The sequence below is a fragment of the Schistocerca gregaria genome, chromosome X (assembly GCF_023897955.1).
Source record: "Schistocerca gregaria isolate iqSchGreg1 chromosome X, iqSchGreg1.2, whole genome shotgun sequence".
In the NCBI taxonomy this organism is placed as follows: domain Eukaryota; kingdom Metazoa; phylum Arthropoda; class Insecta; order Orthoptera; family Acrididae; genus Schistocerca; species Schistocerca gregaria.
Genome location: NC_064931.1, coordinates 798,722,126 through 798,748,470, shown reverse-complemented (window position 1 = coordinate 798,748,470; position 26,345 = coordinate 798,722,126). Strand labels below are relative to the sequence as shown.

Below are 26,345 nucleotides of genomic sequence, written 5' to 3'. Positions count from 1 at the left end.
GCTGTAAACCACTGAATAACTAAAACCTTACCCCATCAGCGAAGACCTTCACTTGAAAAAACGAGAAAAAAATAGAAAAAACTGCTATTTCCACTCGCGAATACTGATGTCGGTGATGTAACAGATTTCAAATCATCCCTATAATTTAAAAAATCAACTAAGGTGTTTCTTATGTCTAGAGAACCAGCAAACGTGTCTTCCACCCGTCTTTCAACTGCTACATATGCACTCCATAATTGATATTCTCTCAACTAAATAACGGCGCCAAATATGCAGAAGCAGTCAACCGGACAATTTACAGGAGAGAAAATAATGGTCCAGCGCAAACACACGTCCATATTGAATCTTCTCAAATTTCCACGCGATCACGAAAGCTGTCCAACACATACTAAATATTAGTTCACTGTTCAGTCATCTAGAGGACGACATGGCTAAGTCAGCTACATTCCTGCATCCCAACGGGCCTTTCCATACGGACGGTTCCTGCTATTAGCAGTAAACACGAAACATTGCCTAAACAGGCCACCGCTGCCACCGCGCACCAGGCACGCACATATTTGATCCCCATACTTACAATTAAATATTACGATCGTGGTCTCAATTGGATGACATTTGACAAAGGGCGAAGGATCGGAAATACACCATGCTGACGGCTGTGGCCAAAGAAACAGAAATAGCTGTACCATTCTTATTACTTAATATACTTTTCCCTTTGCTATGAGAGTATTCCAAGTCAGATCAATAACGTCCTTACTACTGGACATGGTCATTTCCTTTACACATGTCGGAACATACACACATACACTCCTGGAAATGTAAAACAGAACACATTGACACCGGTGTGTCAGACCCACCATACTTGCTCCGGACACTGCGAGAGGGCTGTACAATCAATGATCACACGCACGGCACAGCGGACACACCAGGAACCGCGGTGTTGGCCGTCGAATGGCGCTAGCTGCGCAGCATTTGTGCACCGCCGCCGTCAGTGTCAGCCAGTTTGCCATTGCATACGGAGCTCAATCGCAGTCTTTAACACTGGTAGCATGCCGCAACAGCGTGGACGTGAACCGTATGTGCAGTTGACGGACTTTGAGCGAGGGCGTATAGTGGGCATGCGGGAGGCCGGGAAGACGTACCGCCGAATTGCTCAACACGTGGGGCGTGAGGTCTCCACAGTACATCGATGTTGTCGCCAGTGGTCGGCGGAAGGTGCACGTGCCCGTCGACCTGGGACCGGACCGCAGCGACGCACGGATGCACGCCAAGACCGTAGGATCCTACGCAGTGCCGTAGGGGACCGCACCGCCACTTCCCAGCAAGTTAGGGACACTGTTGCTCCTGGGGTATTGGCGAGGACCATTCGCAACCGTCTACATGATCTGGGCTACGGTCCCGCACACCGTTAGGCCGTCTTCCGCTCACGCCCCAACATCGTGCAGCCCGCCTCCAGTGGTGTCACGACAGGCGTGAATGGAGGGACGAATGGAGACGTGTCGTCTTCAGCGATGAGAGTCGCTTCTGCCTTGGTGCCAATGATGGTCGTATGCGTGTTTGGCGCCGTGCAGGTGAGCGCCACAATCAGGACTGCATACGACCGAGGCACACAGGGCCAACACCCGGCATCATGGTGTGGGGAGCGATCTCCTACTCTGGCCGTTCACCTCTGGTGATCGTCGAGGGGACACTGAATAGTGCACGGTACATCCAAACCGTCATCGAACCCATCGTTCTACCATTCCTAGACGGGCAAGGGAACTTGCTGTTCCAACAGGACAATGCACGTCCGCATGTATCCCGTGCCACCCAACGTGCTCTAGAAGGTGTAAGTCAACTACCCTGGCCAGCAAGATCTCCGGATCTGTCCCCCATTGAGCATGTTTGGGACTGGATGAAGCGTAGTCTCACGCGATCTGCACGTCCAGCACGAACGCTGGTCCAACTGACGCGTCAGGTGGAAATGGCATGGCAAGCCGTTCCACAGGACTACATCCAGCATTTCTACGATCGTCTCCATGGGAAAATAGCAGCCTGCATTGCTGCGAAAGGTGGATATACACTGTACTAGTGCCGACATTGTGCATGCTCTGTTGCCTGTGTCTATGTGCCTGTGGTTCTGTCAGTGTGATCATGTGATGTATCTGACCCCAGGAATGTGTCAATAAAGTTTCCCCTTCCTGGGCCAATGAATTCACGGTGTTCTTATTTCAATTTCCAGGAGTGTACTTTATAAGCCTGATGCTCAAGGCGAACTTATCACACATCCCCTACGACTAAGTATAATACTTCGCCAATAACTGATTGCCGGCGATACGAAACAATACTGACGGAAAATCAGGGATGGATGGACATGTCTCATAAGTTTTTCCTGTGAGTGATACCACTGTGTCTTAGAAAGAGAGGCGTAATCGTCTTACAAACTACCAGATGGTAGAAAACCACGATCATAACGACCATACTACTATCACAATCGGTCTTTGTTCTACAGTTGCACACAATGTGTCCATGTTAAAGTCGCGGTATGGCATTATCTTCGAATGAAGTGGTTTTTCCAGACAAATATCCCGACACTGAATATAGATGGTGATCGCCGGAATGTACAATGTATTTAATTCAATGTCATACATTTGTAGCTGACCAAATTTTTACGAGATATGCATAACATGATGGCTGAGGTTAATTCGAAATATTATGTATATTACAATTATAAAAAAATCACATCTTACATTTAAATTTTTATAATTTTTCCTAATAAAAATGTTATTTTTTCTATAATTTAACTGATTCAGCAATAAAGATTAGGTCTACTATGTAAGTATGGACTATTGCAAGTTACAGAAAAAATTTACAGCAATGCTTTATAACCTTTAGGAAATATTTGTAGCTGAATTCTGAAAAATACAACTTGCAGGAAATTGCAAAGGAAGATATGAGTCCAATTAAACTGTGCCTCGGAACATTCCTGAAACATACTCTTCATCCTGAAGCATTTCTTCATCTTCAAGCTTCCTCCTGGCATTCCTTTCAGCACTTCTTGCGTCTTTGGTAACTTGAAGAGCGAATTTTTTAGCTTCATGCACCTGTTGTCTGTCACACGAAAGCAATTGATCTTCCATGTTGAAGACACATTTTACGCCTAATTTCTCAGGACTTCCAACCTTCCTATCACTCCATCATTGAAAAGTATCACTGCATCTAGTACGCCAACTTTTAATGTATTTAGTACTACAAAAACGTTCTTGGGTAATCTTTCCCGTATGCAATGGTTGAAAGTTTCATTTGTATTCTGAGTGCCCCCATAAAGAAATTTACTTAGCAAAACAGGGTAACTCAGGTCTCTAAAAATTGATCTGATTTAATTCATAACAGGCTCAGGAAGAGAATGCTTATGACGGTATATTTGATGACTTCCTTTAGCTTTTTGGTAACCACACCAAGAATCTGCTTCTTTAGTGCAAAGTCCGTTAACAGGGTGGTCATCTGTGGACAACGTACGAAAGTAGGTGGCCCATACAGCTTTTCTCATTTCTGTAACATCATTCAGAGGTGCAGTTCGTCTAATGGCCAGTCCATTATAGCACTGCAGGAGGCCTATTTCAGTTTCTGTCAATGTGCCTCGGCCAGACAGAGATTTTCCATGAGATAGCAACTTTCCTTTCATTTCTCTTCGTAGCTTTCTCAATCTAGCACCCATCGTCTTTAGCACATGTCCACAACACTCCAGTTTTGTTACCAAGATATCACCATGAATATTGAACGCATTAATTTTATTGAAGGATTTAGAGTCCCCATCGACTAGGTACTTCGTATATCTAACATTATACACGGGCAGCGACCTCTGAAATATTTGTAGAGCTCCATCACGCTCCATACCTCCACAGTAACCATCATAATTCTTAGAACACTGATGTTCAATATGTCTTTCAGTGTTACCATGGCAGGTGTGGCAATACTTTAAGCACTCAAGCCGGCCGGTGTGGCCGTGCGGTTCTAGGCGCTTCAGTCTGGAACCGCGTGACCGCTACGGTTGCAGGTTCGAATCCTGCCTCGGGCATGGATGTGTGTGACGTCCTTAGGTTAGTTAGGTTTAAGTAGTTCTAAGTTCTAGGGGACTGATGACCACAGATGTTAAGTCCCATAATGCTCAGAGCCATTTAAGCACTCAACATCAACAACTTTTCCATTCTCCAGAGAAGTAGCACATACAACACCATTCAAGGAACAATGTCCTCAACGTTGCCATGTCCCATCAAGTGCAACAGCAATGTCCCTCATTGCACTAATATTTACAGTTGCCGGCCGGGGTGGCCAAGAGGTTCTAGGCGCTTCAGTCTGGAACCGCGTGACCGCTACGGTTGCAGGTTCGAATCCTGCCTCGGGCATGGATGTGTGTGATGTCCTTAGGTTTAAGTAGATCTAAGTTCTAGGGGACTGATGACCTCAGAAGTTAAGTCCCATAGTGCTCAGAGCCATTTACAGTTTCTTCTACTCCACGTTTCATAGATGCTTTAGACACAACCGTCAAGGCACCTAATACTATTTTTATGTACTTGCTGAACCTGGTGGGAGGAGGAGGAAGGTCCGTCAAACCACAAAATGTTTGAGCAGCCTTTTTTCGATTTCCTATTGCACATACTGCATACACTAACTTCAAATTCACATCATATGAATTGTGCACAATGTTGCAAGTCATTTTCGAGGTAGATTTATTGCAGGATCTACACAGAACAACTAATTATGACGTTACACCCTTCCTGCTACTTTATTGATCAGTTATTTCCAGACAACCTACACCATCACATTGTTTACATTTCGCCACTTACTTTATCAAAGAGGATAAGATGCTCACATCAACAACAACAAATCCACTACAAACAGCGTCAGTGTTAAAACAAAAATTTGTATCACCAGGAGGCGTACTATGAGGGAGTTTCTTCCCTGAAGAACTTCTACATAGGTTACTTTCAACAGTGTGGCTTACTTTGTTTGTGAACTGGTTACCACGGAATATCCTTTTACTGAATTTCTTGATATGTGGCACAATTCGTAATTATTGCACACTAAAGGATATGTAATTCCACAGATATTTGTAGCACTTGGACAACAAACATTCAGTAACACGTGCAAAAACTGCTTCAGCGAAACAAAAGTAAATAGTAGCAAAGATAATCATTTACATACACTAGAAACCTGCACTGTTACCAACATACGCAATGTATCATACTTATAAGCTCTGGAAACAGAAAGTTCACAGTTCTTTCCGAAATAATACTGGTTTCTAAAACAGAAATAAAGGGGACGTGCCGGAATACATGAACGTAACTTTCAAAATTCATTTGAAACCCTATAACTTATATATCAATATAACCTGGAAAGACTTTAGGATTTAATAAAATCCTAAAAAAATAGATTTTTCCATCATTTATAAGTATCCTGTATCCTTAAAGTTTCATCACCTGTACTGTAGGAGGATGACCGTATCCAATAGACTATATTGTAAGCTTTTTAATTTTAAAAATTAACAGTTTCAGTTGCAAAGATTACCTAGATTTACCTAGGTTTCAGTTGGGATAACCCAACCTTCTTCAGAATAAAAGTAACTACCGTTTGTCCATAGTGGACATCGTCAAGCTAAAACTACAAATTCATAAATTATCGTCAGACTGTAAAAACTTACCTGAAACTGCCTCGACCCCACTTCGCGACCACGATGCGACAGCCACGAGTGCTGTACTGGAACATGCTGCCGCATCGCGGTCGCGAAGCGGGGCCGAGGCAGTTTCAAATAAGTTTTTACAGTCTGAGGATAATTTATGGATTTTTAGTTTTTGCGTGACTATGTCCACTATGGACAAACGGTAGTTACTTTGATTTTCAAGAAGGGTGGGTTATCCCGACTGAGACCTAGGTAAATCGAGGTAATTTGTGCAACTGAGGCTGCTGATTTTTAAAATTAAAATTAATATTTATACAGTTGCTAACAGGGCCGCGAAATGTTGAAAATATTTATATACTGTAAGTATCAAGAGACGCTCCCTGTGACCCTGTGTCGTTGTTTGCAACATTGTTTTTTTTTTCCTACTGTAACACTCTTTGTACACTACCATTCATTTTGTTTTTCTGCCACGACTTTGTGGTCTGTGTCAGGTTCTAAACTGACATTAACAAGCTCTGATCCATTGCCTCTCTCAGAAAGCTGGTCGCCGCATGATGTACATCATGTTGTTGTGCTGCTACCATAGCACACACACACACACACACACACACACACACACACACACACACTGGATGATTTTAAATAAAAGACAGTCAGAACATAAGGAAACTGGAAGAATTTTGTGGTGTTGTGGAGCGTTTCCAAACTGCTCTCCAAAGGTGACTGACGATCTCTACATTTAAACGCATCTGTCACAGTGACGGGATAACTGATGGCTTCGTGTTGCATTTCTATTCATTCCTCATATTTCAGTCATGTACGTGATCATCGTTCCGGTGCTAGCCGACCGGTAGAAGATGCTGCCCCTCCACCAAGGCTCTTTCTCGGTCTCAAACAAGCGATGCCAGTCAGTCATTATGTGGCAATCAACAGCTGAACAGTGGATGGATGGAATGGAAAAGACACCATTGATGTATTGTAGTAATAAGCATCACAGTTGATAGTGCGAACTATTTTAGCACTTTTACAGTAATTCCAACACCGACCACTGATGCGACAATATGCTTCCCAATTTCAGTATCATCACTAAACCGTCCCTCCACTACTTTTCGAGTACCATTGCGAATGTAGATAGATGACTGTGCAGAACATCCATTCATTGTTAATTCTCAAACATATACATCACCAAAGTGTACCCGACAGTGATCTACATATTTCTAACACCTCGAGCATAGTGCGTAATTTGCGATCTGCCTCTATGCAGATGAGGGTCACAAGGCATTCTCGCAGTCTTAGGTAAAGTAATAGACTGAAAGATCCCTTAGCACTATCTTTGAACAAACTGACCTGCAGCACAGTTACCAATTTGATCTGACCAGGAGTAGAATGCTAAATTCCGCGTCTCATAAATGAATGGACCATGCCGAGTCCTCGCCCATCCATGTGCAAAAGATTTCTCCAGATGCGCCCATGTCAAGGAGGTGATCATGTACATGACTGCAACATAATGAATCAATCGAAATGGAAACAGAGTCATCAGATATCCCGTGTCTGAGACATGTGTAAAGGTCGTCAGTCACCTTCAGTCAATAGTTTGGAAACGGTCCACAACACCACAACACTCTTCTAGTTTCCTTATGTTGTGACTGTCTTTTATTTAAAATCGTCCAGTGTGTGTATGTGTTATGGTAGCAGCAGCAACAACATGATTTACACCGTGCTACGTCTAGTTCTCTGAGTGAGGCAATGGATCAGAAAGTGTTAATGTCAATTTACAGGCTGACACAGTCCTCGAAGTCGTGGCAGAAAAACAAAATGTATGGCAGTGTACAAAGCGTGTTACAATAAAAAAAAAAAACAATGTTTCAAAGAACGACACAGAGTCACAGAAAGAGTTTCTTGTGGCTTACGGTATAGTCTGTGGGATACGGTCATCCTCCTACAGTACAGGTGATGACACTTAAAGCTGGTCTGTGCAGTGAATCAATACCTGTATATTTAATAGAACTGCCACATTTGCTTGGTGCCGGCATGCATACGATAGTTATTTTCGATATATGAGAGTAGAGAGATGGGGTAAAAATCTTATAGAGTTGTCTGTCAGATGAAGTTAGTGGAGCTTTCATAGTTCGTAATTTTTGTCTGTTGAATGGTACAGAATAACGATGATAGATTGTTGGGGTGATAGACATCAATAGGCGCTAAGGGACGCGAATCTGCTTCGGACTGCAGTACCTGCATGTAGTTTGGAGAAGCAGTAGCAAAATCCTCGTCCTTTCCCAGTTCCCGTACTGTCTCTTATACTACCTCGTGATGCAGGAGTAGGATTCTTACATATGATGAACAGTCGGCGAAGCTACGACAAGATGTTCACATTTCCATCAAATGGTCAAAACACAGTCCCGTCGCACTAACTCAGCTTAGCCTGTGTCTACATGGGTTGCAGAAGGTGGTAGATATAGCGTTCTCCAACTTCTACTCAGCTCCGTCTTAAATTGGAACGATCACACGAGCAAAGCTGCAGGGAGGGCAGCGCAGAGTCTGAGGGGCAGTTGCAAGATGCATACGGACCACCTAAAACCATGTTAGAATTTTACTGTAGTAGATGGGTTCGAGAAAGGTAACTTGTTTCAAGATATAAGAGTGCCAGAAATATGATTCATTAGTGGCTGTAAGCTCTATGACGCTCAGCTGTTCTTCAATTAACGGCTCATCGTTTGCTATACACATTCGTCTTGGAAAGATCTGCGGTTCTCGGCGACAGTCATCTATCCACAATTCACCGCATCCGTTCTTAAACGTGACGACAGAGGCTGGAATGACCAAGTTATTCTTCAGTGGTATGGTTCTCTTACATTCCACTACAAGATCCATGGGTTGATGCATGGCATGACACGTGACAATTACCTTTCCAGCGCTGACTGCAGGAATGGTCACTTCATCCAGCACACATAATCTCCACACACTCTGATGCGCATCTTCCTGTCCAAAGTATCTCATCTCGTCTAGCATAATCTTCGAGCGACCACAATCTATAAGTGCCTGAGAAGCTTTCAAAAAGTCCCATCCGAGAATGACGTCACGACTACACTCTAGTAAGACGATGAATTCTAAGGGCTGTGTATGGCCACTTATACCCACACAAATGTTATATGATGCTCCAGAGTCCACAAGAGCTTGGGCTGGTCGGCCATCCATGAGGATATCGACGTAGTTTCCTATCATTTTTGTAGTGATCGAGGACGGAGAATATTTCTCTTCGGCGGCCTCACCTCCAAGGAAGGTCGCACCCTTTAGATTTCCAGGTTGCGGCGGCTAGGTGATCGGCTGGAGCTTCTAAACGGCGATGGAGACCCCGATTGGCGTGTTGGGGAGCGTCTTCTCTAGCGGCTAGCTTGCAGCGGTAGTGACCTACGTCGTCCTGCACTCACATCTTCTTGTTCATCTTCGTCGTCCCGGAGTTGGCGTCGGCTAAGATCGGTCTGCAGTCTTCTGGCGCGGGCGTCACCAAATATCGGCCGCCTTTCTCGACAATAGCACACCACATGTCCCGGACGTCCGCAGTGGAAAAATACTGGTTGGTTATCCTGGGTCCTCCAGACGTCAGTCTTCTTTGGTGCCCAAACAGGTTACTCATGCGGCATTGTAGGATCGTAGCTTCGCTTGGGTCTCTACTTTTTCATCATTTTAAAGGAATATGAAGGACGAGAGATGGGGTTCAAATTTGGCTATACGCTCATATAACTTCAGCCAGTTGTTTGGATCTTGACCATAGTCACCACAGAACCCGGAAGGATGTCTCCTGTGGTGGCACACAGTTGCTGCCATCATAGCGTCCTCTTCTTCTTCTGTCTCAGATAGTTCGCGATCTGTTGAATATGGCTCGAACTCGGGTTTCCCGCCACGTAAACGGCGTCTCTGTTGTGGCCTGATGGGAGTCTCTGTGTCGTCGATAATGTGCGCTATCACAAGTTCTATCACCCAGTGTCTCCACCAGAATAATGTCACGTAGAAGAAGGTGTAATTAGATGAATGACGAACACTAACTTCATTTAACAAAGGTTTATTCAGCACTTGCACATACAAGAGCTTGGAGCGAACTGCCTCCGGGCAGAACACATACAGTATATATACAGCTACAGAACATTCCAGTAGAATAATTCTTGACATTTGTGGATACTTCTAGAATGTAATCGAACCGAATATAGAAATTAAAATTATACAGTCCAGGTGAGTTTTGAACTCACGAATCTCCATACAACAGTTTAGTATCAGAACCACTGTAACACTATACTTTCTGGCGATCACCGTCTATATTCAGTGTCGGAGAATTTGTCTGGAAAAACCACTTCATTCGAAGGTAATGCCATACCTCGGTTTATGAAGCCAGTGTAGCTTTTAACACGGATACATTGTGTGCACCTGTAGAACCAAGACCGATTGTGATAGTAATATGGACGTTGCGATCGTGTTTTTTTAACATATGGCAGTTTGTAAGACAATTACGCCTCTACTTCTGAGACACAGTGGTACCACTCACAGGAAAAACCTATGAGACATGTCCACCCATCGCTGATTTTCGGTCAGTATTATTTCGTATCGCCGGCAATCAGTTATTGGCAAAGTATTAGTCGTAGGGGATATGTGACAGGTTCGCTTTGAGCATCAGACTTATAAAGTGTGTGTGAGATCCGACGTGTGCATAGGAAATGACTATGTCCAGTCGTAAGGAAGGTATTGATTTGACTTCGAATACTGTCATAGCAAAGGTGAAGGTATGTCAAGTCGTAAGAATGGTATAGATATTTCTGTTTCTTTGGCCACACCCGTCGGCATGGTGTATTTCCGATACTTCTTTCAGTGCCGAATGTCGTACAGCCGGCCGAAGTGGCCGAGCGGTTCCAGGCGTTACAGTCTGGAACCGCGCGACCGCTACGGTAGCAGGTTCGAATCTTGCCTGGGGCATGGATGTGTTTGATGTTCTTAAGTTAGTTAGGTTTAAGTAGTTCTAAGTTCTAGGGGACTGGTGACTTCAGAAGTTAAGTACCATAGTGCTCAGAGCCATTTTTGAATGTCTTACAATTGAGACCACGATTGTAATATTTCACTGTAAGTATAGCGATCAAATACGCTTGTGGCAGGTTTCCTAAGACGATTCTGTCTAGGGGTGGCGGTGCACGATGGCGGTGGTGGTCTGTAGGGAGAATGATTCACGTTTTCCGCTAACGGTCTGTTGGGATACAGAATGTAGCTGACTTAGCCGTGTCGTCTTCTAGACGACCGAATAGCGAACTAATACTTAGTATGTGTTTGACAGTTTTCGTGATCGCGTCGAATTTGAAAAGATTCAATATGGATGTGTGTTTGCGCTGGACCATTATTCTCTCCCATGTAAATTGTCCGGTTGACTGTTTTTGCACATTTCAGGCCTTTGTTTTATTGACAGGACATCGATTGAGGTGTGTGCATGTAGCAGGTGAAAGATGAGCGGAAGGCACGTTTGCTGATTCTCTAGACATTGTTATACCTTGGAGCTATTTTTCCGACAGTTACGTCTCTGGTTGTAAACGAAAACTCTGACATGTTGAATGAACTTGCCGCCAAGTACTTGTAATAACATAACACTGGCGGAAAAAGAAATCGGAACACCAAGAAGGAGCTGTGTAGCATAAACGAAAGTTGGTAGGCGTGTTTCTAAATCTGAAAGATGATGTCTATTGAAATTTCAGACTAGTTGTATAAGAGTGGCGTAGTAGCGCCACTATGAGGATACAAATCAGATTTCCTTTAAATACACACTGTAACGGTCGTGAGCGTTAATTACCTTTGAGATTGGACTGGTGAGTTGATGTTAGTCAAGAATGGCTTTCCGGTTTCAAAGACGCCGTTATCAACACCTCACAGAGTTTGGAAGAGTTCGCGTAATAGGGCTAAGAGAGGCTGGAAGTTCCTTCTGCGATATTGCAGAGTGATTTGGCAGGAGTGTAGATATCGTAGATGACTGCTGGCAACTGTGGCAACGTTGATCACGACAACGTACGGAAGACCATCGTGTTCGGTTCACAGCTCTGGGGCATCGTACTGCGTATGCAGCAGCAATTCGGGTAGCAGTTGACATCGCAATAACTTTCTTCAGTTGAAACTTCCGGGCTGAGAGGCCGTGGTCGATGTATAAGATTTCCACCTAACGTTTCGTTTCCATCTGCGTGAGACATCTTCTAAGGTCGTTTGGACGGCCTCAGGAGATGTCTCCCGCAGATGGAGACGAAACGTTAGGTAGAAATTCTATACATCGACCACGGCCTCTCAGCCCCGAAGTTTCAACTGAAGAAACACCGGGCGTGAAAGCCTACATTTTATGACCACAATAACTTTGTTTGACATCTACATTTACAATATTTGTCTCTTATCTGAATTAACAAAGGACAGACTTCTAATAAACTATACCTAATATGCTACAACAATAAATATATAGACGGTGGCTTTGCTAATACATTAAGTCTTATGACCGAACGTTCAGGCAACTATGCACATACGATCCCAGTGCACATACTAGAATGAAACCTCTCTGCACTCGACAAGCAGCTGTATCCCCCGGGTTAATTTCGCCAGTACTCCAACTGTTGTTGGTCTTGCCCCTGCGCCCTCTCCAACACAATGAACTGTTACAAATCAGTTACTTGAAGGACAGTTTCGAGCCAGACAGCCTGTAGCGCCCATTCCATTTACCCCAAACCACCGCGGTGTCAAGCGAGAGCTCATTGAAAGACAGGATGGAGGTCTGTTGTGTTTTCTGATGAAATGTGGTTTTGCCTCGGTGCCAGTGATGGCCGTGTGTTGACTAGAAGGAGGCGCCCAGTTGAGGGGCTGCAACCAGTCTGTCTGCGTGCTAGACTCACTGGACCTACACCTGGAGTTATGGTCTGTGGTGCTGTTTAGTATGACAGCAGGAGCACTTTGGTGGTTATCCCACGCACCCTGGTTGCAAATCCGTCCTCAGTCTGGTGATTCGACCTGTTGTGCTGCCATTCGCACCAAGCATTCCAGGGGGTGTTTTCCAACAGTTTCCGTCAGAAAATTCACTTCACACTATATGCATGGTGAAACAGGACGCCACCGATATCCTTTCAGAGGTTAATCAGGGATATCTTCTGTGTATTTTGGTGTAAGGGACATATGGTTCCCGGCGGCTTGTTATAGAGTTATTGCATTTCATTTAGTTTATATGCACAGTTCGCCCGACCGAGACTCGAACTCGGGACCTTTGCCTTTAGCGGGCAAGTGCTCTACCATCTGAGCTACCGAAGCACGACTCACGCCCGCTCTCACAGCTTTACTTCTGCCAGTATCTCGTCTCCTACCTTCCCAACTTTACAGAAGCTCTCCTGCGAACCATGCAGAAGTGGCGCTCCTGAAAGAAAGGATACTGCGGAGGTCCCGAGTTCGAGTCTCGGTCGGGCACACAGTTTTAATCTGCCAGGAAGTTTCACATCAGCACACACTCCGCTGCAGAGTGAAAATCTCATTCTGGTTTATTTTCCTGTCTTTTGATCTAGTTGCTTCTAACACCTCTTTATTCCCCCCCCCCCCCCCCATTTTCTTTTTCCTGTTTCTCATCTAACTCTTAATCACTGTTATGGTTTCTTTTATAGTCTGTACGAAGATTTAAGTCATCATTTGCACCTGAACTCACCCCGTGTTTCATCTGGGATTGATTGTACCCATTCATCGAGCTTAGGGTCACTTACTTTCATTTCACCACGACAAGATAACGAAATTTCAGTCAAGGAGATCAGAAAATACTTCGTTATAAAAACATCATATTCGGTATGCTGGAGGCAGTGTGACCCCAGCTGAAAGAAAAATTGGTCATCGGTGTTTGTGTAAACAGCTCTGCGGTATTACAAACGTTCAAACTAAACAAAGAAACAAAATTCCCCGGGGTCCGCATGACCCCACCATACCAGTTATGAATTAGATGGCTAACTATTTCAGAGAAAGTAGTCATAAAGAAACTAATAATAACAAAAACAGAATCATCTAAGTTAATCGCAAATATGAACACGTTTTGTCCTATATTTCTGATTTCTGATCAGCACTACGCTCTTTTCTGTTTTAGTGGCAGAAAAAGAGAAAAAATGGAAGATGCCACGTGATACGTTTCGGGGAGAATATAGAAATGTCTTCAAGTCTGCAGATAAAACATCAGAAAAATTTTGCTCTTCACGAACATCGTTTAACCAGCTGAAGTTCGTTTTGTATCTTAACGGATCACAGAGCTCTAAAAACATTACGTATCCACAAAAAATATTCTTTGCCAGGGAATAGTAAATCTTCGAAACATAACAAAGACGATACAACCCGGTATAAGGCGTCTTGTCACGGTCTGCGCGGCTCTCTCCATCGGAGATTCGAGTCCTCCCTCGGGCATGGGTGTGTGTGTTGTCCTTAGCGTAAGTCAGTTTAAATTAGATTAAGTAGTGTGTGAACTTAGGGACCGATGACCTTAGCAGTTTGGTCCCATAAGCCCTTACCACAAATTTCTAAATTTTACGATACAACCTCAAGGCCATTCTCCTGATTCGCAATCGAGCAACACTTTTGTAACTCACCGGCAGTAGTATAGCGAAACAGGTGAAACACCGAGAAGGGATTCTCCTCTATCAAATCTAAACAACTGTGAAAGAGCGATTGATAAATTTGAGTCTGATTATCCGTTTCATGGATCAGAAAAGGCAAAACCTGTATTATCTGCTGATAAGCAAGCCATCAATAAAGATAACGGTTTCTAATTTTTTGTTAGTCTTTTACCATTTCTCCAGTAGGTCGCTTCTCATCGAAAATTAGCAGTGAGGAACAAATTTCAGCACGTTTCAATAGATGAGGAAGAATCAGGCTACACAGCTTTACAACCTTCAACATCACATTCTCACACTGCTTACCCTTCTCCACGGGATTTCGAATGTGTCAGAAAGTCTGATCAAGAGCTTATTCAAGACGGATCTAGTTTAAGTGATACAGGGATACGGCAGTTGTTCCAGAAGTTTCCAGACGCTACACGTTAATTCACGATTTCTTACATCAATTATTCTACCTCTCTATAATAAATCGTCAATTTTCTTAATAAATGTGTTCGGACACATTTAATTGCACTAGTCATGTTCTTCTGGGTGGACCCTACAACCTCCACAAATCGGAAGAATCACATTATTACACCAGGTTTTGTTCAAAATATAGGGTAGTTAAACTAAACTTTCGTTACTTGAACCAGTGCAAACGAAAAACTATTTACCATATGGATACCCAATTTTATAGGAATCATGTTCAGACTGTGCGCGGCGGGATTGGCGTTGTTAGTAGTGAAAGTCTCATGACTTGCCGTTAGGCGCCGGCACTGGTACGGCGATGTAGTGTTGAAACACAAGTATTAGAGTGAATTAGGCTACAGTTACAGTCAACACGTGTATGGACGAGGCGAGCTGTGCCACGACAGCTGAACTATCCCTGGACCACCTTTCGAAAACTTCTTCGAAGAATTGTGAAAAGGTATCCAGGCTGTCGTGGATACAGGTGGTCGTGTCAACGAGCAATGTTAGTAATCTGGAACTTAAGCATGGGACGCAATTAACAAATGTCATTTTCTCATGTGGAAATTGGAATGTGTTTCTGTCAATGGTTTACTCGTTATGAAACTTCCTGGCAGATTAAAACTGTGTGCCGGACCGAGACTCGAACTCGCCACCTTTGCCTTTCGCGGGCAAGTGCTCTACCATCTGAGCTATCCAAGCACGATTCACGCCCCCTCGTCACAGCTTTACTTCCGCCAGTACCTCGTCTCCCACTTTCCGGCTCATTCTGGAAATATTCCCCAGGCTGTGGCTAAGCCATGTCTCCGCAATATCCTCTCTTCCAGGAGTGCTAGTCTTGTAAGGTTCGCAGGAGAGCTTCTGTGAAGTTTTGAAAGTAGGAGACGAGGTACTGGCGGAAGTACAGCTGTGAGGAGGGGGCGTCAATTGTGATTCAGTAGCTCAGATAGTAGAGCACTTGCCTGTGAAAGGCAAAGGTCCAGAGTCCGAGCCTCGGTCCAGCATACAGTTTTAATGTGCCAGGAAGTTTCATATCAGCGCACATTCCACTGCAGAGTGGAAATCGCATTCTGTTTACTCGTTAATTCTCTTCCGCACGTCCTTACAAATGTTTCTACAGAGTTTCGTTGCCCTACGATCACTCTTGCTTCATAAGGGCCCTCTCCATTATCAAAAGTTTAATTATAACAACTATTTATCTTATTTGCACTACCAGTTTCTCAATTGCACTTATAGTAACATATATTGAAAAAAACTGCGCACCACAAAGGAGTTATGCAAATTCATCACAATTGATATTCATACAGGTATCAACGAAAAATGTGAAACTGTAAACTTTGGCGACCGCTAGACGTGTGTATGACTCTGCAGGGCAGTTTCACAGTGCAGCTGGCAAGAATAGCAAACAGGGGGTACGTATCCAGAATGAGATTTTCACTCTGCAGCGGAGTGTGCGCTGATATGAAACTTCCTGGCAGATTAAAACTGTGTGCCCGACCGAGACTCGAACTCGGGACCTTTGCCTTTCGCGGGCAAGTGCTCTACCAAATGAGCTACCGAAGCACGACTCACGGCCGGTACTCACAGCTTTACTTCTGCCAATATCCGTCTCCTACCTTCCAAACTTTACAGAAGCTCTTCTGCGAAACATGCTCGGTCGGGCACACAGTTTTAATCTGCCAGGAAGTTTCATATCAGCGCACACTCCGCTGCAGAGTGAAAATCTCATTCTGGAAACATCCCCCGGGCTGTGGCTAAGCCATGTCTCCACAGTATCCTTTCTTTCAGGAGTGCTAGTTCTGCATGTTTCGCAGAAGAACTTCTGTAAAGTTTGGAAGGTAGGAGACGGATACTGGCAGAAGTAAAGCAGTGAGTACCGGGCGTGAGTCGTGCTTCGGTAGCTCATTTGGTAGAGCACTTGCCCGCGAAAGGCAAAGGTCCCGAGTTCGAATCTCGGTCGGGCACACAGTTTTAATCTGCCAGGAAGTTTCAGGGGGTACGTAGATACCAGAGCATGAAGTCTTTGCGAATTTCATTCGGTGTACTCAGTTGGACAGTAACGATGCCTCGCAGACAAGCGCGTGAACAATATACGCACATGTCAGCATTTGTGAGAGGATGTGTAGTTGGGCTCAAAGAAGCCAGTTGAAGTAATCGGCGAAGCGCGCTCAACATTTGAACAGGAGTGAAGCCACTATTCGACGGTGTTGCCAGGAATGGGTGAATCACCCTCAATTGTCACCTCACTTGGACCCCTCACCTCCAGACCATCCAGCAGAAAGCCCATTCCTGTCTCCACCTCCTGAAACTCCTGTCTGGCCAGACATGGGGATTGCATCCTTCCTCAATCGTCCACACCTACAAATCCCTCATCCGTCCTATCCTCTGTTGTGCCAGCGTTTCCTGGATCTCCACATCCACCCGCTTTTACAAGGCCCTCCAAATCCTCGAACGCCATGCGCTCCGCCTTGCCTTCCGTATCCACCTTCCTTCCCACACATGGCTCCTGTATGAACTCATCTCCTTCCCTCACCTCCTCCTGTTCCACCATAATCTCTGCATCCATTACATTGTCCGCAGGCTTGATCCCCCCCACCCCCTGGTTTCCTCCTTCCTCTCCATCCCCCGCCTGTTGCCGCACCTCTATCGCTGTATCACTCCTGCTCTCTACCTCCACACCCTCCTTCTCCTTCATCAGGGCAATTTCCAGCGCCTCCCCCTCCCGTATGATGAACTTTGCTGTGACATATACTCTACCTTGCAAATATAATCTGGCCTTGTCCCCCCCCCCCCCCCCGTCCCTAGGGCCGCCATTTTCCTCTCCCTCCTTCTCCCAGAGCGGATTTTCTTCCTTCCTCCCCCCTGAGACCCTGCACCCCATCCTTGCCTCTTTCCCTCTCATGTCCCTCCCTAACTGACCCTCTTCGGTGCGACCCCCGCCCATCTCCCCTCCTCTCTTCCCCTCCCGCCATTCATCCCTTCTCCCTCATCTCCTTGCGCCTGGCAGATCCACCCTTTTGATCATTGTCAGTGTGCCACGTCAGTGTTGTGTTTAGTGCTGTTTCTCCTGTGCATCGAGAGGTGTGATTTTAATCGTGTGCTGGCCTTGTACGTAGTGCTATTGTCAGTGTTTGTTATGTGATACTTTTATGCTCTGGTCATACTGCGCCATGTGTTCTTTCAATTGCTCCAGTGTGTGTGTTTTGGTTTGCGCTACTCTTTTACGTTTTTTATCTCCATTTTAGTCTCCCCTTTTTTGTCTATTGCCTTCCATGGTGTGCCCCTTTTTTCTATCTATGTACACCATGTTTTCTCCTTTGTTATTTTTAAATGTCTTCTATTGTTTGTTCTATGTCTTTCGCCTGAAGAGCACCGCTTATGCTGCTGCTAGCTCGTCCCGATAGGGTATTGAAATACAACAAAGAAAAAAAAAAAAAAGGAATGGGGGAACCATGGCCGAACACAGCGCCAAGAAGGAAGCGGTCCACACAGAAAGACGGCCTAAAGTGAGGATCGAACAGTCGTCAGAGAGGCACTCAGAGCTGTGAATTCATCTTTGTCATCAACTGGTGCTTCAGTGACCAAACGTATCATTAACAGGCGGCTCATAGAAAGGGGGCTGGGCTCGTGGAGCCCCTTGCTCCTCCTACGATTGACCTCTGTACACCAACATGTCCGTCTTCAGTGGTGTCTGGCACATTCGGCCTAGAATCTGATTGGCTTTGATAGAAATATCTTCAGTGAGGAGTCTCGCTTCGAATTAAGTCCCAGTGACGAGCGAAGACGTGTCTGGAGAGTCCCAAGATGGCTGTGGAGTACCAACCTGACTGAGTATCGCCCGCCGTACAGCCCGACAGCCAAGAGCGGTAGTCTGGCGTGCGATTTCATTTCATAGCAGGACGTCCTTGGTTGTCATCTGTGTCAACGCTAAACCACAACAATACGCCGACGATATTCTACGTCCCGTTTTGTTGCTCTTCATGGCAAACCATATTGGGCTTGCATTTCAGCAAGATAATTCCGCTCGCACACCGGTTAAGTTTCTACTGTTTGTCTTCGTGCTTGCCAAACCCTGTCTAGGCCAGCTCTTTCCCAAATTGAGAGCGTTTGGAGATTTTGCACATGTATACTACTGGCCATTAAAATTGCTATACCAAGAAGAAATGCAGATGATAAACGGCTATTCATTGGACATATATATTATACTAGAACTTAAGAAATGCAGATGATAAACGGCTATTCATTGGACATATATATTCTACTAGAACTGACATGTGATTACATTTGCACGCAAATTGGGTGCATAAATCCTGTGAAATCAGTACCCAGAACGACCACCTCTGGGTCGGCCGGGGTTGTTGAGCGGTTCTAGGCGCTACAGTCTGGAACCGCGAGACCGCTACGGTCAAAGGTTCGAATCCTGCCTCAGGCATGGATGTGTGTGATGTCCTTAGGTTAGTTAGGTTTAATTAGTTCTAAATTCTAGAGGACTAATGACCACAGAAGTTAAGTCCCATAGTGCTCAGAGCCATTTGAACCATTTTGAATCACCTGTGGCAGTAATAACGGCCTTGATACACCTGGGCATTGAGTCCAACAGAGCTTGGATGGCGTGTACAGGTACAGCTGCCCATCCAGCTTCAACTTGATACCACAGTTCATCAAGAGTAGTGACTGGCGTATTGTGACGAGCCAGTTGCTCGGCCACAATTGACCAGACGTTTTGTGTTGGTGAGAGATCTGGAGAATGTGCTGGCCAGGGCAGTAGTCCAACACTTTCTGTATCCAGAAAGACCCGTACAGGACCTGCAACATGCGGTCGTGCATTATCCTGCTGAAATGTAGGGTTTCGCAGGGATCGAATGAAAGGTAGAACCATGGGTCGAAACACATCTGAAATGTAACGTCCATTGTTCAAAGTGCCGTCAATGCGAACAAGAGGTGACTGAGACGTGTAACCAATGGCACCCCAAACCATCACGCCGGGTGATACCCCAGTATGGCGATGACAAATACACGCTTCCAATGTGCGTTCACCGCGATGTCGCCAAACACTGATGCGACCATCACGATGCTGTAATCAGAACCTGGATTCATCCGAAAAAATGACATTTTGCCATTCGTGCACCCAGGTTCGTCTTTGAGTACACCATCACAGACGGTCCTGTCTGTGATGCAGCGTCAAGGGTAACCGCGGCCATGGTCTCCGAGCTGATAGTCCATGCTGCTGTAAACGTCGTCGAACTGTTCGTGCAGGTGGTTGTTGTCTTACAAACGTCCCCATCTGTTGACTCAGGGATCGAGACGTGGCTGCACGATCCGTTACAGCCATGGGGATAAAATGCCTGTCATCTCGACTGCTAGTGATGCGAGGCCGTTGGGATCTAGCACGGCGTTCCATATTACCCTTATGAACCCACCGATTCCATGTGCTGCTCACATTCATTGGATCTCGACCAACGCGAGCAGCAATGTCGCGATAAGATAACCCGAAATCGCGATAGGCTACAGTACGACCTTTATCAAAGTCGGAAACGTGAAGGTACACATTTCTCCTCATTACACGAGGCATCACAACAATGTTTCACCAGGCAACGCCGGTCAACTGCTGTATGTGTATGAGAAATTGGTTGGAAACTTTCCTCATGTCAGCACTTTGTAGGTGTCGCCACCGGCGCCAACCTTGTGTGAATGCTTAGAGAAGCTAATCATTTGCATATCACAGCATCTTCTTCCTGTCGGTTAAATTTCGCGTCTGGAGCACGCCATATTCGTGGTGTAGCAATTTTAATGTCCAGTAGGGTACGTAACTTCTACCGATTTCCGCCCATTCGTATAATTCCTTTATAGTGTTTTCTTTTTTTTTTTTTGTTTTTTGCTTAGAAAGTATTTTGAATATAGCCTGGTGTAATGACGTCTTTCTTGTAATTCGATATTTTGGCGACTGATGGTTCTGCAACGTTCAAACCGTTGTAAAATGCCTATGGTTGAGTCCTATAATAATCGAAAAGTTTTGGTCGTCATTCTGTAGATCTCCGTGTAGACGATGGAATTCTCCGACTGACTTCCTTCGTTCCAGTCTTATTTTAACTCACATCGATTTCATCTTTTACGTGTTTGTATACGACGTCTGAAGAAATAGATGCTCTCCAAAAAGTACAGAAAGTCCTCACCAGTCATTTCAGGAAATTACTGGAGCACTGGTCCCATCGGTACATTACACAGCTCACTGGTCTCTGGAGCGCAGACGCGAGTTGGTGGTAAGGCCAGGTCACTTCGCCAGCAGCCGCGCAAGGCCGGCCGAACGCTCGGCCGAGTGAAGTGGACGACCTGTGTCACTCCCCTGTTGCGCGCGCTGTCCGTGCAGATGGCCGTGGCGCTAGCGGCGTGGCGGACTAAGCGCCGTACCGCGCAATCAGTGATCGGTGCGCTGCGCACGCGAGAGGACGAACGCGCTCCAAGCTACGTGAGTACCCGTCTCTGCCCGTCACCTACAGTACTTTCGTTTAAGCTTTCCATCGTTGATGGGGAACGCGGTCGGATGGTTAGTTAGGGAAAGACAGAAGAACTTGTCTCATACTTGTATAACTGATGATGAGGCTGGAAGCCTCGAAATCGAGCGTGGTATAATAAAAAGAGGACTATTTAATTACAATTGAGGCAATTCATAATTTGTCACGGACTTACTTTCGGCGCAAACTTCGACAGTCCACCTACACATATTATACCCAAATACTTACGTACAGAATATCAGAGCAGCTTTGTGATTGGACTGACGCGTCCTTAGCAAATATAACAGCTCATTTTTAACGGAGGGAGATATTAAGACATAACGGTAACTTCGGGCTTACCTCAATGGAGTGTTATATGACCATTACTGTTCTTATTATGACCTAATGGATAACATCGGAAGTTCCATAGGGCTCTTCGCGTATGACGCTGTTGTACACAGAAAAATCGCAACGCTAGAAAATTGTAATGAAATTCAGGAAGACTGTAGAGAATCGATGCTCGGTGCAAGTATTGCAGATGATCCTCAACATAAGTGTACCGCGCATAAGAGGGAATCCCCGTTATTGTGTGGTTACACGTTCGCCTAGCAATCACCGGAAGTAATCGCACCTATTAAAAACCTGGGAATATGCGTACCAGACGATTTAAAGTGGAACGACCACCTGAAACTACTCGTAAGAAAGGCAGATACCTGACTCAGATTCAATGGAAGAATTGCCGGGAAGCGCAGTCCACCAGCGAAGGAGGTAGCTTACAAAACACTCGTTCGATCGTTACTTGAGTATTGCTCGTCAGTCTGGGACTCTTATCAGTCAGGACTAATAGAGGAAATAGAAAAGATCAAAACAGTTTAATTTACTTAGCGCGAAAGTGTCTAGAAAATGCTCATCTAACCCCAGTAGCGGATGCTAAGAGAAAGGTGTTGCGCATCAAAGTGTGGTCTATCGATAGCTATCATTCCTAGAAGGGTCAACCAATTCCTCCTTCACACATCGAAGAGGCCATGTAGGTAAAATTGTAGATATGTGAGCCCACACGGAGGCCTACCAACAATAATTCTTCCCGCGCACCATTCGCGATAGGAACGGGAAAGGGCGGAAGTGACAGAGGTACGTAAAGTACCCTCCGCTTCTCACCATTAGGTAGCTTGCGGAGTATAGATGTAAATGTAGAATTAATGGTTCAAATGGCTCTGAGCACTATGGGACATAACTGCTGAGGTCATCAGTTCCCCCTAGAACTTAGAACTAGTTAAACCTAATTAATCTAAGGACACCACATACATCCATGTCCAAGGCAGGATTCGAACCTGCGACCTTAGCAGTCGCGCGGTTCCATACTGTAGCACCTAGATCCGCTCGGCCACACCGGCCGGCGTAGAATTAATATATTTCCTTTATTTATGTATGCATTTGTTTCACCTGGCAAGATCTGGGCTTTCAAGCCAGCTGTTACAGCTACCAGTGAGTTAACATTACAATACGCATACTACACGACCTGTACATAGTAATAATAATAATAATAATAATAATAAGTTATACTGTTTAATATATAGTACTTCAGAAACGCCAGTCTCATTGACAATGTGTTACGTAATAGCGTCATCACATTTTTGGGGAAGGAAATGTACTACCAGGTGCTTGGCGGTAGTACAGAAGGAATCAAATCTGGAGAAAACCTTGGCTGGTCCAGGAAAGGCCGAAAAATTATAGAGTGACGTTAGCAGATGAGATGGAAGAAAGGAAATGGAAATAGACAGGGATGAGGAAATCTGGGATACTGTTGACAGAGTGACGGAAATACTAGCTCTATGTAGGACAGGATGACAGCTGCGATATACCGAGAGGGAAACTACGATGACGGTAAAAGATAACCGTTGATCTCCTCTTCACTGCTTAGTAGTTTTAAATAAGATGCAGGTTAAAGGGTAGTTTTTTCAGAGTCATATGGCTAAAATGGAGAAGGAAATGTTGAAAGATTTAGTGTTATGCACAGATATAGCGAAAATAAGGGATGTATTGTATCTGATATTGCAATTAAGGAATGATATGTTGATATGCGAGGGGAGGTGTTGAGTAGAGCAATGACGAAGAAACTGATGAAGAAAACAGATCGTGTCAAAATTACATCGCCTAACCGCTAGCATCCACCCTAAATGACCACAGGAAGGTGAGCCTGCCTCGCAGGATTAGCCGAGCGGTCTAGGGCGCTGCAGTCATGGACTGTGCGGCTGGTCCCGGCGGAGGTTCGAGTCCTCCCTCGGGCATGGGTGGCTGTGTTTGTCCTTAGCATAATTTAGGTTACGTAGTGTGTAAGCTTAGGGACTGGTGACCTTAGCGGTTAAGTCCCATAAGATTTCACACACATTTGAACTTTTTTTTGAAGGTGAGCTATGTCCAAACACCGAATTTTACGCACAAATATTTCGCAAGGATCTATTGATAGCTCGAGTTGTCTGAAGTTTTCGCAATTTGTGCCGAGTTCAACTACATCACAGTAGTAAAGTTTCGGTAGGACTAAGGACAAGGCTAGTTTTTATTTTAGGCGGATTTTTTTTCTAAATGTTTGATTTGCATCCAAGAAAGAGGAAAAGTTTTTGCATTATGTGTCAGTTTGTTCTTCCTATGATGTATGTATGCGGAATGAAGCGACAGACGAAAATTTATACCAAGGCTGGGTGTCGAACTCGCATCTCCGGGTTCGAATCCTGGCCTTGGTACAAATTTTCATTTGTCGCTTCAGACTGTATTGCACATCATAGATGTGTGAGCCTTGGAAAGATCTCTGGAACCATATAGTCTTATTTGATTGTTCATTCTAGTTTAAGTGCTCATTCAAGATTGTGCCACGAACTTTTAATGCTTATTGGTAGCGTAAATGGATACCATCAAGGAGTATAGGAGGTAATGTTCCACGAAAAAGTTCATTAATCAACTTTCAGCGTTTGTATGAAGACGATCTATGGCTTCTTAGGGCTTACTTTAAGACCCGGAAACTGTGCTCATCGTGATACTGAACGAAGGTCATTCATACCTAACACGGCAGCAGCAATGTACTTAGAGCTGGCGCTCCGATGCGGCTGGATGCCGTCAGTACGTAAGTGATGGTTACAAGAATATGGCACGGATAAACCAACCAAGATGCTAGACGTATAAGGTCTTATATTGCTTCTGTCCACAAATCATGTACCTTTAAACTAAAACGTAAGAAGCCTTAGGTTAGCCTTGTATAAGCACCGAAAATTGATTAGCGAATGCATTCTGCTATTCAACCAGTACAGGAACGTACCAAGGATCGACCTGTGGGAAACTTCAGAGTTTCCGTGATAACTTCTGTTGTCCACTCGTTGAAGTCTGTTTATAGGGTAGCTGTCGAAACACCGCATTATACTGTTCGGGAAATTCAGCTGCTTCATTTTCGTAAGATGGCTTATGAGTTGGAATTTTCGCATAGGTTTAGTGTTAAGTAAAGCAGGTTCATTGGCCTACCAATTGCGACACTACAATAAGTCTACAAAGCAACTTCCTGACAGATTAAAATTGTGCGCCGGGCCGAGACTCTAACCTGGAAACTTCGTGCATCACGGCAAGTGCTCTACCGACTGAGCTATCCATGTACCCATAGGCAAAGTTTCCAGGTTCGAGTCCCGGTCCAACACATAGTTTTAATCTACCACGAAGTTTCAAATCAGCGACACTCCGATGCGGAGCGAAACTTCATTCTCGGAAGCCTGCACAATAGTATGCTTACAAGAAAATTGTGCGACGTGCCCTACAATATTGCTCAAGTGACTGGGACCGATTGGACTGACGGCGGATTTTAAATGTACTCGTATAAAACGAAGAGAGGCACGGATAGAAACAGGTTTATTTCACTCATGGGAGAACATCATAGAAATTCTAAAACCAGAATGAGATTTTTCACTCTGCAGCGGAGTGTGCGCTGATATGAAACTTCCTGGCAGATTAAAACTGTGTGCCCGACCGAGACTCGAACTCGGGACCTTTGCCTTTCGCGGGGAAGTGCTCTACCTTGCCCGCGAAAGGCAAAGGTCCCGAGTTCGAGTCTCGGTCGGGCACACAGTTTTGATCTGCAAGGAAGTTTCAAACTCTGAAACACTTGAACTAGCAGACGCTGCGAAAATCTGCTTACAAAGATAAAAAAACAGTTTTAATTGAAGAATCTAGAAATATTCTACAGCACTCTATGCGTCGTTCTCAGCCGGCCGTGGTGACCGAGCGGTTCTAGACGCTACAGTCTGGAACCGCGCGACCGCTACGGTCGCAGGTTCGAATCCTGCCTCGAGTATGGATGTACGTGATGTCCTTAGGTTAGTTAGGTTTAAGTAGTTCTAAGTTCTAGGGGACTGATGACCTTAGAAGTTAAGTCCCTTAGTGCTCAGAGCCATTTGAAACATTTTGTCGTTCTCATAGGAACCTCGATGACCAGATTAGGGTCGTTACAGTACACATGGCCGGCCAATGTGGCCGAGCGGTTCTAGGCGCTTCAGTCTGTAACCACGTGCCCGCTACGGTCGCAGGTTCGAATTCTGCTTCGGGCATGGATATGTGTGATGTCCTTAGGTTAGTTAGGTTTAAGTGGTTCTAAATTCTAGGGGACTCATGACCACCGATGTTAAGTCCCATAGTGCTCAGAGCCAATTGATCCACTTTTTGTACAGCACACACAGAGGCATTCAAAAAGTCATTCATACGTGAGTGGAATGGGAAGAAACAATAAAACGTGATACAATAAGGAAGCAACATTTGCCGTGCGCTTCACAGACGTTTGCATAATATCACTGTGTATATAGGTAAGATATATATAGAAATCCACGGTATGCAAAATCTTGCCAACTTACGCAGTGTTAAAGTGGCCGCTTCACGTTTGTTCATAACATATTCGATGTCGTCAGTCCCTTCGATTAACGCTGTAGCTGTGATATGGTGTTTCCGAATGTTTGGACGTTACACGTTTTAAGGTAGTGTGTCAGCTGTTCCTGAAAAATATGATCCAGAGCTTCAAATAGATAGATAAGCTCTGTAAGTTACGAGTGCTCTGTAAGTCCGTTACGCATTAGTGATTCTTTT

The 26,345-nt window shown here is 44.9% G+C and overlaps 1 protein-coding gene across 1 annotated transcript in view; it reads left to right on the top strand.

Annotated features, from left to right (window-relative positions):
• Window positions 1–21,010: 21,010 nt before the first annotated feature.
• The window catches only part of LOC126298950 (uncharacterized), a 270,674-nt gene continuing 265,339 nt past the window's right edge, over window positions 21,011–26,345 (top strand). Inside the window, exon 1 of the mRNA XM_049990554.1 lies at window positions 21,011–21,208. The gene's annotated coding sequence lies outside the window, so the exon portion shown is untranslated. The remainder of the gene's footprint in view (window positions 21,209–26,345) is intronic.